This window comes from Haliotis rufescens, unplaced genomic scaffold (assembly GCF_023055435.1).
Source record: "Haliotis rufescens isolate VD_foot unplaced genomic scaffold, xgHalRufe1.0.p SCAF_13, whole genome shotgun sequence".
NCBI classification, from domain to species: Eukaryota; Metazoa; Mollusca; class Gastropoda; order Lepetellida; family Haliotidae; genus Haliotis; species Haliotis rufescens.
Genome location: NW_025963813.1, coordinates 3,444,453 through 3,460,619, shown reverse-complemented (window position 1 = coordinate 3,460,619; position 16,167 = coordinate 3,444,453). Strand labels below are relative to the sequence as shown.

General features: G+C 40.8%; 1 protein-coding gene across 2 annotated transcripts in view; it reads right to left on the bottom strand.

Moving 5' to 3' along the window:
* LOC124116918 (E3 ubiquitin-protein ligase RGLG4-like) overlaps nt 1-15,989 on the bottom strand; it is a 40,516-nt gene extending 24,527 nt beyond the window's left edge. The window contains exon 1 of one of the 2 annotated variants that reach the window (XM_046478552.2): nt 15,919-15,989. The gene's annotated coding sequence lies outside the window, so the exon portion shown is untranslated. Of the gene's footprint in view, nt 1-15,737; nt 15,867-15,918 lie in introns of those variants that run through there. The other variant, XM_046478553.2, reaches the window with a different exon arrangement.
* Between the last annotated feature and the right edge of the window lie 178 nt (nt 15,990-16,167).

The following is a 16,167-nucleotide window of genomic DNA, read 5'->3' as shown; positions in this document are numbered from 1 at the left end:
GAGTGTCATGACTATATGTTTGCATAATGCAAAGTAAGACAACGTAACACAGCTTAATGGTTTACCGTATTCAGGGTAATATTTGCAGTCTAATTTATTTCACATCTAGCTGTCATGGGCATTGATGTTTGTACAATACAAGATGCAACACAATTTGGGTGAAGTTTGTTTACCGAAATCAACATAATAAATACTCTGCATTTCATTTGCATATTTAAATCTTATTACAACTGGAACTGGCATATCTTTAATGCAAAGTCATGACAACCAACTCAAGTTTTTTTACCGTATTCAATGTAATAAGCACTCACATTTGTCTTGCATTTTTTCAATCGAGCAGTGAGGGAAATAGCCATATTAATACATAAAGTAAGTTTGTGAACCGACTACTCCAATGAAGTTTGTTTACCGTATTTAATGTATCAACTACCCTGCATTTTACAAAATAAAATAAATTACAAAAGCTGCCATCAGATATATATGACTATACCAATACATTACATGTTTGTTGTTTTATGCCACACTCAGTAATATTCCAGCTATATGATGACAGCCTGTACATAATCAAGTCTAGACCAGACAATCCAGTGACTGATATTGTGAGCAATGATCCACGTTGTTGCGGGGTGATGACAGCCTGTACAGAATCAAGTCTCGACCAGACAATCCGGTGACTGATATTGTGAGCAATGATCCACGTTGTTGCGGGGTGATGACCTGCCATCAATGAAGTCACCAAGCCTCAGCCCCCCGATCCACTTGGTCGCCTCACCAGCATAGGTTTATTGGGACCTTTTGTAACCCAGAAACCCCAAGGGTTATCTGTACGTGACGCTAGGGTGAAATTGGTTTAGTGAATTCATCATGAGAAACAACAAGTCTTGGTGGTGTATCTCATTCTTGAGCTTCAAAGACTGGCTTCTTTTGGTTGGTTGGTTGGTTGTTCAAAGCCGCACTCAGCAATATTCCAGCTATATAACGACTGTCTGTAAATAATCGAGTCTGGACCAGACAATCCAGTGATTAATTTCATGAGCATCGATCCACGCCATTGAGATCGATGACATGCATCAACCAAGTCAGCGAGTCTGACCACCTGATCCTGTCAGTGGCTCACAACAAGCATAGTCGCCTTTTACGGCAAGCATGGGTTGCTGAAGACCTATTCTACCCCGGATCTTCACGGGTGGCTTCTTATGGAGTGAGTGAGCGAGTTGGGTTTTACGCCGCTTTTAACAGTATTCCAGTTATATCACAGTGTGTCAGCTTAATGTGGGAGTGATGCAGGTCTCAGACGTTTACCACTTCGGTGAAACCCACGAGCACGGGTATGGTGCTGACAAACCTAGAAACACAATCGGGGCGAACCGGGATTCTAACCCACAATCATAGGTTTCTGGCGTGCCCAAGGGACGCAACTCTGCACAGCGATTTGCGGCGCCTGAGATGACTGGGCCACATGTGCTCCCGGCTTCTTATGGAGCTACCTTCATAGCACATGCCTGACGCATCAACCTGACGGAAGGAAACTGAGGTGAGATGACATGAATTGGGGTATATTATGGGGATTATTGCACTTACCTTGAGAAGTGCATCAACAAAAATATATGTGTGAGTGTGACTACTTGTACAAAAGTCTGGACTAACACGAGAAAATAGATGAGAGAAATTACGAGAAAATAGATGTAATTTTGACAAAAACCTATTTTAGTTTTGAATGCTTAAAAGAATCTAAAATGAAAAAAGAGAAATAACTGACAGGAAAATATGTCTTAAAAGCTACGCTGCCAACACTGGGATGATCAAAATGTTGGTCCTTTAACTTGTTGAATACAGTAGCAGCCATCTGGTCCCAGAGTTTCACATTGCAAATTGTATAGAAATTGTCACAATGAACTGCAGGCAGCAGCTGTTGTACACAGGTTCAGGGCCAACTGGCGGGGGGGGGGGGGGGGGGGGGGGCAGCTCAACTCCAGGCAAATACATGACGAACATGGCTAGGTCAAAATAGCAGCCGGACTGTTAGCTTGTGGCCAAAAATATATCAAGTGGCTAATTCAAGTCTCTTATCTCTCCCTTGTCTGTCTCAGTCTATAGCCCAAAATGAAGATTATCCATAGGTTCTATCTAACGGCCTTTTTAATTTTAATGTAGATGCCTGTTTCTATCCAAAATATGTATTTTATGAGACTAAGCATCAGTCTATCTCTCCTGTCTGTTGTCTGAATTAAAACACCAGAACTTGACGTAGCCAGCTACTTTATACTGTCAATGACTCCACTGCTCTGCTGGCAAGTGCAGATAGTTCACACAGACATTGGGGGTCGTGGGAATGTAAGTCAGTCAATCATCAGTCTCAATTATCTGCTGAAACAGATACCATTGAGCATTCATGGCAAAAACAGTGGTGAGAATTATATGATATGAAGGTATCATTGCATAATGTGCTCTGCAGACCTTCAGCATGCCAGAAACATATCAGTGTGGTATGCAGATTCACCCAATCTCATTAAAAACAGATCTTAGTTCTCGCTACCGCTAAACAAAGATCTGAGGACATCCCATTATGGGTCACGTCAGACCTACCTTGTGCGAACTTTGACCGTCCAATTGAATGACCAATCAGAAGGCAGCTTTCTCGTGCTTTACGGCACTATTTTCAAATTGGCGACAATGCTTTGAAACATATTTTGACAAATTCTCGATTAAAAATTTGAAACCTGAACAAAAGAACATTCTGGAATCGCTAATAGATGGATTCAGTCGTTAAACCCGTAAGTATCGTTCAGAATACCCCGTGTTAAAGTTTTTGAGGATGCATGATTAGAAATCACATTCCGACTGTCACTTTCATGATCTGGCAAGCGACGCTCTGACTGGTCGGATAAAAGGTCGTTCTGACGTGACCTCAACTGGGATGTCCTCAGATCTTTGTTTAGCGGTAGCGAGAACTAAGGTCTGATTTTAATGAGATTGAGATTCACCAAGATTCTCGGTTAGTCTGCACTATAAATGTGCTTATGGGTTTCACCAAAGTGGTAAACGTCTGAGAACGGCATCATGTCAGGCTTTCCTCCCACATAAACCCACTGTGACATACTTAGTTCTGCAACACAGTCAAAGCAAGGTTAAGACAGATATGGTTATTTAGGCATCAAAACTGAGGAAAATTGGAATCTACATTTGTACATGTTGTTTAGTGTCCTGGGCCCCGTTCCACAAAGCGATCTTAGCGCTAAGATGATCGTAACTCAAATACTTTTAAAAAGGCTTAAGACAATCATAGCACTAAGATCGCTTTTTGGAACGGGCCCCTGCTTTTCTTAGTTATGTGGTATATCTCCAATGATATACTTTAATGTAAGCTCATTGATCAGTTCTGTGTACCGTTGCATGAAATAGCGATTCATATTAAATGTTACATTAAAATGTTCAACCATCAATTAAACCCACAATTAAACCTTTTAAACCATCTGTAATTTGTGTTTGTTCCACATGTCCTGTTGGTAAAAAATTACCTTCCCACTGAAAAAAAAGTCACAAAAAATATATATATCCAGCCATTCACACGCTCAAAAGGGTTTTAAGCCGCTTTCAGCAATACTATAACCAAATGCATGGTGTACGAGATAAATGGGCTTCACACATTGTACCCATGTGTCTTCAGGGTGATGAGCAAATGCTTTAATTACAATGCTACCCCAGACTGCCCCGAAGAAGAAGGGATAACATCCCGATTGGTTTGTTTCTGTTGTCTTTTAAGCAATCTACTTGTTTTTTTCATCTAAGCTCTCAATACCAATACATACCCGTGAAGATTTCGGGGTAGAATAGGTCTTCAGCAACCCATACTTGCTGTAAAAGGCAACTATGCTTGTCGTAAAAGGCGACTAAAGGGATCAGATGGTCAGGCTCGCTGACTTGGTTGATACATGTCATAGATCCCAATTGCGTGGGTCGATGCTCATGATGTCAATCACCGGATTGTCTGGTCCAGACTCAATTATATTACAGACCGCCGTCATATAGCTGGAATATTGATGAGTGCGGAGTTAAACAACAAACAAACGATACCAATACAAGAAAATTAGCATTTCAAAATAGCAAAACAACAATCAAAAGACAATCTTCAGTTGTATTTTCTGTTGAAGACCAGTTCCAACAAGGAATCTTAAAAGGGCGAAGGGACTTCATTTTCTTGTACGTTCCATCTGCACCTAGTGACCTAGCCGTCCATCACCATCAATAAAACCTAATTAAGGGATCACACAATAAAAATGCCAGGAGATCCCATGCGCTGTATATCCAGCAGAATATAAATATTGATACCAGTGACCGGAGTGTTGACCACCCATTGTTGTACTGTGTATGCATGTCCATCTTCATTGTACAAGGGAGCTGATTCAGCAAATAATGCCCCAGTGATATGCACACACACAGACACATAAGGACAATGTTGGATTACAGGATTCTGGGCCAACTCATGGTGTCAGTTGAGGAATATAGTGACTGTGTAAGTTTTACTAAGTTTGGTAAAGAGAAGACGCTGTATAAATCTGTTCTAGATCAACCTCGGGCTCACATGATTGTATTCTTACAGCCAATCACAATATTGATGGAATATTGCTTCAGCTGTTTGCCGACATTCCAAATCAGCAGGCACACACACCCTCATTTTAATATTAATTATTAAATATGTATATTTTCCATAATCTCTAGGTAGTCTCAGTGTGTGTGGGGGTGGGGGTGGGGTGGGGTGGTGGGGTGGTGTGTGTGTGTGTGTGTGTGTGTGTGTGTGTGTTGGGGAGCTGTGCTCTCTTGAAATATTGTTTCACCAGAACAAGCCAGACAATTCTTCCCAAGCCAATTACAGATTTAAGTACCCAGTTTGTTTACCTAACCAAATACAGGGAGAAATCTGGAAGCAGGGACGAAAAAATGATTTCAAGTTTCAACAAGGTTATAACTGCAATCTGAGTCAGTATGAAACAGGTTTCTGTCACTTGCAGAACTAGTGCAAGTTCTGACAGCTGAATAACAAGAGATATTATATTATTGATTTTAGAAAATGGCCACTTTTTTAGGTGAACATTTTGTATTTTAGACGAGGGAGGAAGATTTATATCTTATAAATTAAGCAAGCCAGTCCAGCTACCTAGATTTGAAAAAAAAAAAAAAAACAGAAAAGAAAGAATCCATGGGCTTCACAGCAGGCGCTTATTTCCCACACTGGAGATGTCAGCTCATCATGCTCATTATTCATGTCGCTCCATGTTTATATACTTTGTCTGTCCCTGACCTTTGTAGGATCCTTGTATTTTTCATTTTTTTACTTAGCTTGTTATTCACAATCATGGCCAAAGTCGACTTGTGATTATAAATTTTCTTCTTTCCGGAGTACTGACTTAAAATATGAAATGCCAAACAATCATCATCATCATCATCATCATCATCATCATCATCATCATCATCATCACATAGCTATCCTGTAGCCATATTTTGTTCTCTGTATAGAATTGATGGGTACATGTTATCTGAACTGCAGTGAAATTGATTTTTTTAATTATGCTCAATTGGCAGTTTTATATCAAGACATGAATAGACAGCAGTTGAGCAAATGTTGTGAGGTTATATTTCATATCCTAAAATGTCTCCAAATTGATATATAGGAGTACATGTACAAAATATCATATTTCAGTAATAGCATGACAGTGAATTAAAATATAATGTTGTATCTGCATTATTTCAGCCATAAAGTGCCACTAGCATAACAACACGCTGACTGTTTACATACTCCTGTATGCGAAGGATCTGTGTACGGTTCTCGGTAGGAAGTGGCATCATATGAGTCCACAGCTTGGGTAATAAAGACTCAGTTTATCCAGCAGTGTCACAGCGGCTTGTGAATAATTGCGTGGGTCAGGCAAACCACTGTGGTTGAGAGCATGAGTGAGTGAGTTGGGTTTAAAGCCACTTTTAACAGTATTCCAGTTATATCACGGCGTGTCAGCTTAATGTGGGAGGAAAGCCCAAAGTGTTGCAGGTCTCAGACATTAACCACTTCGGAGAAACCGACAAGCATGGGTATGGTGCTGACAAACCTAGAAACATAATCGGGGCAAACCATGATTCAAACCCACGATCATAGGTTTAAGGCGTGAGCATGAGCAACAATCCTCACAGTTGGGATACTGTGACAGTTTGGGACACTATCAGTCCCCCATTGTTACCCCACAGCCCTGGTGTTCATCACTTCTTTCCACTCGCTTGGAGTACTGGGCCCCTAAGGGATCTTGACACTTGAGTAGGATAGCAAAACCACTCAATGCTTTTATAATTTATGGATTGTATATTATTGGAATAAAAAAAAATTCTTTGAGCTAAAGTATATTAAAAAAATTTGAATGTACATAAAATTACTGTTTCACATAGTATAACTTTGTTGTTAGCTCATGTTTCTTCCTGAAAATGAAGCAAGAAAATCTGTTTGAAAAATAAAGAAAATAAATTTCTCTGGTCTGAGATCAAAATATGAAAAATATTTTTTTTTAAACCCAACCAATGGGAACTTTGTATATGGCATTATTTTGATTGAAAACACACAAAAAATGTATTTCCCAACAACATGCATACCAACAAAAATCTGAAAATGCAGGCTGGATATTCCAAACAAACATAAAGGAACATGCATTACGCAACTAATGACACAAACAATCTGCCTATATTTTTAATAAATTATGCTGCACTGACAATATGACACGTAAGGACATCACTGTCTATCAAATCCCAACATTCCATTTCCCTGGGCTAAAATGGGTACATTATCTTCCTTTCATCCTCGAACACAGACAACCCTAAACTGGTTGAATTTTTATTGGTGTTAAGTCTCCATCTCATTATTATAAAAGATAAATAATGTTTCACAGGGCATTAACAATCAAACAAACAACAGGTATCAACAAAACAATTATTTGAAACATTATTCCAACAAGGTTATGAATTTTCTATTTGACTGTTAACAAAGGTTTTTATGCATTCAGAACACACCTAGGAAGAGGAAACAATATGCCTCAGATTTGTTATATTATTGTTTGAAATTTATACATCCTCAAAATGGAGAGAGAGAAAAATCATTTCAAAAAAATTATTTTTAGCACTGTCAATCTGAACAAACTTTTGTATGAGAATAAAAACATACATTTTGAGAATCTAGCAATGCAGTAATGTGATGAATTTGCAATCATAACTCACTACTTTGCAGAAGTAATTGCTTCTGTGATGATGTCGGTGACAGTACAGTGTTGAGAGTGGAGGGCAGTAACTTCAGCCACTTCTGGTAACCTTGTCTTTGAATTTTTATTTATTTTTTTTCCCAACCGAACTGAATGTGTTTCAGGAAAGTCTGCAAAAACCTTAACTTATCTTTCACAGAAACCTCCAAAGCACCTGACAGTTGAGTTTTTCTACTATATCTGTGTATGTGTGAAGAATCAAATGATTTGAAATTGGAAAACTGCACTGAATCAAAATCAGTTGACAACATTGATCACATTGACCAGTTTATTGTAAACTTATACATGTCATCTATTTGAAACACAATGCTATTGATCACGTAACTTGTTGGCAACATCTGCCGTAAAGCATACAATTACACATTGTATGCCTTAGTTCCTGTTTGTGGTAAACAGATCTCTCTCACAACCTGCTGTCGTAGCTAATGAACAGATCTCACTGACAACCTGGGTGTCGTAGCTAATGAAAAGATCTCTCTCACAACTTGCTGTTGTAGCTAATGAACAGATCTCTCTCACAACCTGCTGTCGTAACTTCTGAACAGATCTCTCCCTTGACCTGGCTGTCGTAGCTAATGAACAGATCTCTCTTACAACCTGCTGTCGTAGCTAATGAACAGATCTCTCCCATGACCTAGCTGTCGTAACTAATGAACAGATCTCTCTCACAACCTGCTGTCGTAACTAATGAACAGATTTCTCCGACAACCTGGCTGTCGTAGCTAATGAACAGATCTCTCTGACAACCTGCTGTCATAACTTCTGAACAGATCTCTCCCATGACCTAGCTGTCGTAACTAATGAACAGATCTCTCTGACAACCTGCTGTCGTAACTTCTGAACAGATCTCTCCCATGACCTAGCTGTCGTAACTAATGAACAGATCTCTCTTACAACCTGCTGTCGTAACTAATGAACAGATTTCTCCCATGACCTGGCTGTCGTTACTAATGAACAGATCTCTCTTACAACCTGCTGTCGTAGCTAATGAACAGATCTCTCCCATGACCTAGCTGTCGTAACTAATGAACAGATTTCTCCGACAACCTGCTGTCGTAGCTAATGAACAGATCTCTCCCATGACCTGGCTGTCGTTACTAATGAACAGATCTCTCTAACAACCTGCTGTCGTAGCTAATGAACAGATCTCTCCCATGACCTAGCTGTCGTAACTAATGAACAGATCTCTCTCACAACCTGCTGTCGTAACTAATGAACAGATTTCTCCCATGACCTGGCTGTCGTTACTAATGAACAGATCTCTCTTACAACCTGCTGTCGTAGCTAATGAACAGATCTCTCCCATGACCTAGCTGTCGTAACTAATGAACAGATCTCTCTCACAACCTGCTGTCGTAACTAATGAACAGATTTCTCCGACAACCTGGCTGTCGTAGCTAATGAACAGATCTCTCTGACAACCTGCTGTCATAACTTCTGAACAGATCTCTCCCATGACCTAGCTGTCGTAACTAATGAACAGATCTCTCTGACAACCTGCTGTCGTAACTTCTGAACAGATCTCTCCCATGACCTAGCTGTCGTAACTAATGAACAGATCTCTCTTACAACCTGCTGTCGTAACTAATGAACAGATTTCTCCCATGACCTGGCTGTCGTTACTAATGAACAGATCTCTCTTACAACCTGCTGTCGTAGCTAATGAACAGATCTCTCCCATGACCTAGCTGTCGTAACTAATGAACAGATTTCTCCGACAACCTGCTGTCGTAGCTAATGAACAGATCTCTCCCATGACCTGGCTGTCGTTACTAATGAACAGATCTCTCTAACAACCTGCTGTCGTAGCTAATGAACAGATCTCTCCCATGACCTAGCTGTCGTAACTAATGAACAGATCTCTCTCACAACCTGCTGTCGTAACTAATGAACAGATCTCTCCCATGACCTAGCTGTCGTAACTAATGAACAGATCTCTCTTACAACCTGCTGTCGTAACTAATGAACAGATCTCTCCCATGACCTGGCTGTCGTTACTAATGAACAGATCTCTCTTACAACCTGCTGTCGTAGCTAACGAACAGATCTCTCCCATGACCTAGCTGTCGTAACTAATGAACAGATCTCTCTTACAACCTGCTGTCGTAACTAATGAACAGATCTCTCCCATGACCTGGCTGTCGTTACTAATGAACAGATCTCTCTTACAACCTGCTGTCGTAGCTAACGAACAGATCTCTCCCATGACCTAGCTGTCGTAACTAATGAACAGATCTCTCTCACAACCTGCTGTCGTAGCTAATGAACAGATCTCTCCCATGACCTAGCTGTCGTAACTAATGAACAGATCTCTCTCACAACCTGCTGTCGTAACTAATGAACAGATCTCTCCCATGACCTAGCTGTCGTAACTAATGAACAGATCTCTCTTACAACCTGCTGTCGTAACTAATGAACAGATCTTTCCCATGACCTGGCTGTCGTTACTAATGAACAGATCTCTCCCATGACCTAGCTGTCGTTACTAATGAACAGATTTCTCCGACAACCTGGCTGTCGTAACTAATGAACAGATCTCTCCCATGACCTGGCTGTCGTAGCTAATGAACAGATCTCTCCCATGACCTAGCTGTCGTAACTAATGAACAGATCTCTCTCACAACCTGCTGTCGTAACTAATGAACAGATTTCTCCGACAACCTGGCTGTCGTAGCTAATGAACAGATCTCTCTGACAACCTGCTGTCGTAACTTCTGAACAGATCTCTCCCATGACCTAGCTGTCGTAACTAATGAACAGATCTCTCTGACAACCTGCTGTCGTAACTTCTGAACAGATCTCTCCCATGACCTAGCTGTCGTAACTAATGAACAGATCTCTCTTACAACCTGCTGTCGTAGCTAATGAACAGATCTCTCTTACAACCTGCTGTCGTAGCTAATGAACAGATCTCTCCCATGACCTAGCTGTCGTAACTAATGAACAGATTTCTCCGACAACCTGCTGTCGTAGCTAATGAACAGATCTCTCCCATGACCTGGCTGTCGTTACTAATGAACAGATCTCTCTAACAACCTGCTGTCGTAGCTAATGAACAGATCTCTCCCATGACCTAGCTGTCGTAACTAATGAACAGATCTCTCTCACAACCTGCTGTCGTAACTAATGAACAGATCTCTCCCATGACCTAGCTGTCGTAACTAATGAACAGATCTCTCTTACAACCTGCTGTCGTAACTAATGAACAGATCTCTCCCATGACCTGGCTGTCGTTACTAATGAACAGATCTCTCTTACAACCTGCTGTCGTAGCTAACGAACAGATCTCTCCCATGACCTAGCTGTCGTAACTAATGAACAGATCTCTCTTACAACCTGCTGTCGTAACTAATGAACAGATCTCTCCCATGACCTGGCTGTCGTTACTAATGAACAGATCTCTCTTACAACCTGCTGTCGTAGCTAACGAACAGATCTCTCCCATGACCTAGCTGTCGTAACTAATGAACAGATCTCTCTCACAACCTGCTGTCGTAGCTAATGAACAGATCTCTCCCATGACCTAGCTGTCGTAACTAATGAACAGATCTCTCTCACAACCTGCTGTCGTAACTAATGAACAGATCTCTCCCATGACCTAGCTGTCGTAACTAATGAACAGATCTCTCTTACAACCTGCTGTCGTAACTAATGAACAGATCTCTCCCATGACCTGGCTGTCGTTACTAATGAACAGATCTCTCCCATGACCTAGCTGTCGTAACTAATGAACAGATCTCTCTTACAACCTGCTGTCGTAGCTAATGAACAGATCTCTCCCATGACCTAGCTGTCGTTACTAATGAACAGATCTCTCCCATGACCTGGCTGTCGTAACTAATGAACAGATCTCTCCCATGACCTAGCTGTCGTTACTAATGAACAGATTTCTCCGACAACCTGGCTGTCGTAACTAATGAACAGATCTCTCCCATGACCTGGCTGTCGTAGCTAATGAACAGATCTCTCCCATGACCTAGCTGTCGTAACTAATGAACAGATCTCTCTCACAACCTGCTGTCGTAACTAATGAACAGATTTCTCCGACAACCTGGCTGTCGTAGCTAATGAACAGATCTCTCTGACAACCTGCTGTCGTAACTTCTGAACAGATCTCTCCCATGACCTAGCTGTCGTAACTAATGAACAGATCTCTCTGACAACCTGCTGTCGTAACTTCTGAACAGATCTCTCCCATGACCTAGCTGTCGTAACTAATGAACAGATCTCTCTTACAACCTGCTGTCGTAGCTAATGAACAGATCTCTCCCATGACCTAGCTGTCGTTACTAATGAACAGATCTCTCCCATGACCTGGCTGTCGTAACTAATGAACAGATCTCTCCCATGACCTAGCTGTCGTTACTAATGAACAGATTTCTCCGACAACCTGGCTGTCGTAACTAATGAACAGATCTCTCCCATGACCTGGCTGTCGTAGCTAATGAACAGATCTCTCCCATGACCTAGCTGTCGTAACTAATGAACAGATCTCTCTCACAACCTGCTGTCGTAACTAATGAACAGATTTCTCCGAAAACCTGGCTGTCGTAACTAATGAACAGATCTCTCTGACAACCTGCTGTCGTAACTTCTGAACAGATCTCTCCCATGACCTAGCTGTCGTAACTAATGAACAGATCTCTCTGACAACCTGCTGTCGTAACTTCTGAACAGATCTCGCCCATGACCTAGCTGTCGTAACTAATGAACAGATCTCTCTTACAACCTGCTGTCGTAACTAATGAACAGATCTCTCCCTTGACCTGGCTGTCGTTACTAATGAACAGATCTCTCTTACAACCTGCTGTCGTAGCTAATGAACAGATCTCTCCCATGACCTAGCTGTCGTAACTAATGAACAGATCTCTCCCATGACCTAGCTGTCGTAACTAATGAACAGATTTCTCCGACAACCTGGCTGTCGTAACTAATGAACAGATCTCTCCCATGACCTGGCTGTCGTAGCTAATGAACAGATCTCTCCCATGACCTAGCTGTCGTTACTAATGAACAGATTTCTTCGACAACCTGGCTGTCGTAACTAATGAACAGATCTCTCCCATGACCTGGCTGTCGTAGCTAATGAACAGATCTCTCCCGTGACCTAGCTGTCGTTACTAATGAACAGATTTCTCCGACAACCTGGCTGTCGTAGCTAATGAACAGATCTCTCCCATGACCTGGCTGTCGTAGCTAATGAACAGATCTCTCTCACAACCTGGCTGTCGTAACTAATGAACAGATCTCACTCACAACCTGCTGTCGTAGCTAAAGAACAGATCTTTCTTACAACATGCTGTCATAACTTCTAAACAATCAAAGCATCGCTTACCAATCATGAAAGTGACAGTCGGAATGTGTTTTCCAAACATGCAACCTCGAAAACTTTAAAACAGGGTATTCCGAACTACAGTTACGGCCCATACGACTGATTCCGTCAATGACCTGGCTGTTGTAGCTAATGAACAGATCTCTCCCTTGACCTGGCTGTCGTAGCTAATGAACAGATCTCTCTGACAACCTGCTGTTGTAGCTATATGTTAGTGTCTTGAGGTGTGGATCAGCTGCTTGTGGTCGCAAGTTCCAACATGGTGATACTTACTGGGTGTACAGGAACATCAAACGTGTACTGTCTGTTTGTGAAGGAATTGGGTTTCTTCTACTTTAACAAATATCTCATTGGGGGACACCAAGAATGGGCTCTCATGACCGTATCCATCACGAGGCTACCCCATCCCCCACCCTACCCTTGGGGCAAAAATTACAGGCATTACTGGGATGCTAATAAATGCTATGGTGCAACTTGAAATGCAATCTCATTAAAATCAGATCTTAGTTCTCGCTATCGCTAAACAAAGATCTGAGGACATCCCATTACGGGTCACATCAGAATGACCCTTCATCCGACCAATCAAAGCATCGCTTACCAAACATGAAAGTGACAGTCGGAATGTGTTTTCCAAACATGCAACCTCGAAAACTTTAAAACGGGGTTACGGCCCGTACAACTGATTCCGTCAAAATTATCGTCTGTCTCTCGCTTCCGTAGGATAAACATTTGAACGAAGGTGTTGCACAGTACGTGGGAAGCACTGCCATACAATCGTATCCATGTAATAGACATCCTGGATTGTTCTTCTGTTCAGTTTTCAAAATTATAATCGAGAACTGTGTCAACATATTTTTCAAGCGAAGTCTGAAATGGAAGTCGCCATGTTGAAACAAGTGCTGTAAAGCTCATTGGCTGATATCGACTTCTTGTTATTTGTTTCAGTGGTCGGTCAAAGTTTGCAAAAGGTCGTTCTGACATGACCCGTGATGGGATGTCCTCAGATCTTTGTTTCGCGGCAGCGAGAACTTAGATCTGATTTTAATGAGATTGCTTGAAACGAAAAAACAGGGTCAGCAGGGAAAGTGAAAAAATGCTCATCATACCTCCATGTCCGAATGATGAGAACTGATTGGTCCACGTGATCTTGGTAAAATACTATTATCCCGCCTTGGAGGGAAATAAATTTCTCAACAGGTGAATAAATCCTTAATACTCCGCCATGAGCTAGACAGGCTGTGCATGGATTTCTGAGACAGAATAAATCCCTCACACCCTGCTTCCAAGCAAAAAGCTGCACACCTTTTCCGAATCAATGAAAGTCAATTGCCAAGCTGACCTCTGCTCAATTTCTATCTTTTACAATGTCAAATTAAAATATGTTGGTACTATTAATTCGTTATAGCAGCATAGGGTTTGATCAACCTCATTAAAATCAGATCTTAGTTCTCCGAGGTAGCAAGAACTGAGATATTATTTAAAGGAGGTTGGGTTTTTTATGTGCCCCTCATTGGGTATTGTACCACTCGCCTCCAGCTTGTGGTACAAAACCTAACGTGGGACACATAAAACCCCATGTACCCCTTGTGATCCTGCTACAATTTATATTATTTTGTGGGATTGGGAGTGGTGGCCCCCAGCCTGATGGGCCAACACTGTGCCGAGTGGGCAAGGACCCCCTTCCCCCTAAACCCAGCTATCTGTTTAAGACTTGGACACCTTACATCATTCCTCCTTCTGTCTGCTTCTGACTAGAGACAGGACACTGTACATTTGGATCCTCTCTGACTGGGACCATGCTTGTCCCTTTTTATGACTAATAACCAGTGAACAAAACTGTCAAAGTAGAGATAACCTTCACTCATAACAGGACACATAAATAGGAAGAGGTTTTAATGCTTAGTTTTAGATAATTGCATTGACTACAATCTCAAAATACAATGTTAAAATACCTCCAAATTTAAGAAAATAAGTACCTTTTTTTTTAAATCCCAATTTTTAGCAAAATAATGAATTTTCCCAAATTGTGTGCCAGAGGCACTTAGTTAAGAATCCTGGATAAAATTCCTGAATGCATGACAGCATTTGTTTCAGACAGGTAACTCCACCTTTGACTTGCAACAGAACATTATCTTTATAAAACGAACAAATAAAATTTTACTTGTAGTCTTTATTTGTGTGAGTGAGTTGTGGGGTTAACAAGTTTAATGCTTCTGTATGTATCACTGACCCCAGCATGACCAGGAAAGCCCAGCATGCAGCTGTGACCTTGCCCACGGCATGTACCTTTACTGTAGCCTTCAGTATTGACTACAAGTGTGTCTTATTTCATACTCAATAGATGTGATAGAGACAGCTGTGATTTAGTTGTAATTTTACTGACTAACCGTAACAAAAACCTATTTGTGTATACCATATTCATTTAGAACCAATCAAGGAATTATACTGCTGCTACCACTTTAAAAAATAATGTGTTCAGTTATTGGATATATATATATAAAGAAAGAAATTGTCAAATGTATCAGTTTTAAATTAAATCAATCAAACATAAAATGGACAGAAAATAGAGTAAAGATGCTTACATGTAATCAATTGAATTAATTAAATAGCTTCGTCGAGTTTAGTTGTAATGAAGTTGGAAGCATTTGGAACATTTTTTAAAAAAGAAAATGGTATTTTTGGTGGCCATGGTCATATTATGTGCATTGAATGAGGCCATACATATATTGTGTGCATGCTCTGGTAGACGAACAATTTTATCATATATGATAATAATAATTGATAAAGTGACCCTGGTCTCCATCACTAATAGACTAACTATCAGAATAACAGGACAGTTTTGAGAATGAATATAACATTTCACCACAAAAGCTGTCCAAACCTGTTCTAGTCACTCTGAGTGAAATAATACGCCCTGAGTTGTGCACCTGCATTTCCCGCACAGCTGTTGAATATGCAGATTGAAATCAGACAGAATATCGAAGTCGCATTCGTTGTCCGCCTTAAAACGCATTACTTTACAAACAAATAATACCATAAGTATCAAAGAACATACTGATAACGCTGTCGTGCGCGGTTGACCGTGACGGTAATTTATGCTGGATAAAGCTTACCTGCAATTTTGTTGATTATTCATGCATGACGTTTGACCTTATGTGGCGGCTACAAAGTCGTTATTTTCATTTAAATGTCAGCTTTGATTTTGTTGTCAGCTGCATAAACGGGTGAAATAAGTCCCCAAGTATCATAAATGATGTGAAATATGAGTTTAAATATTGAACTGGATGAATTTACCTGTTGTGCAAACTGCTGCAAACACGTCAGCTCTTCACTGGCCGAATCCAGGGGAATCCTCATGAATTCTAAAAATAGAAACCGGTATGCTCAGAAAAGTGTCAGTATTCGTCCGCACCGAGCGATAGAGGAAATAGTTCCTTTACATTTAATTCTAGATGTTTAGCTAAGCTTTATGCGTGTATAAACTGGTGGTTATTCATATAAATGACGGTCAGTGATTTATTATTTGCCTTTTTCGATATTTTC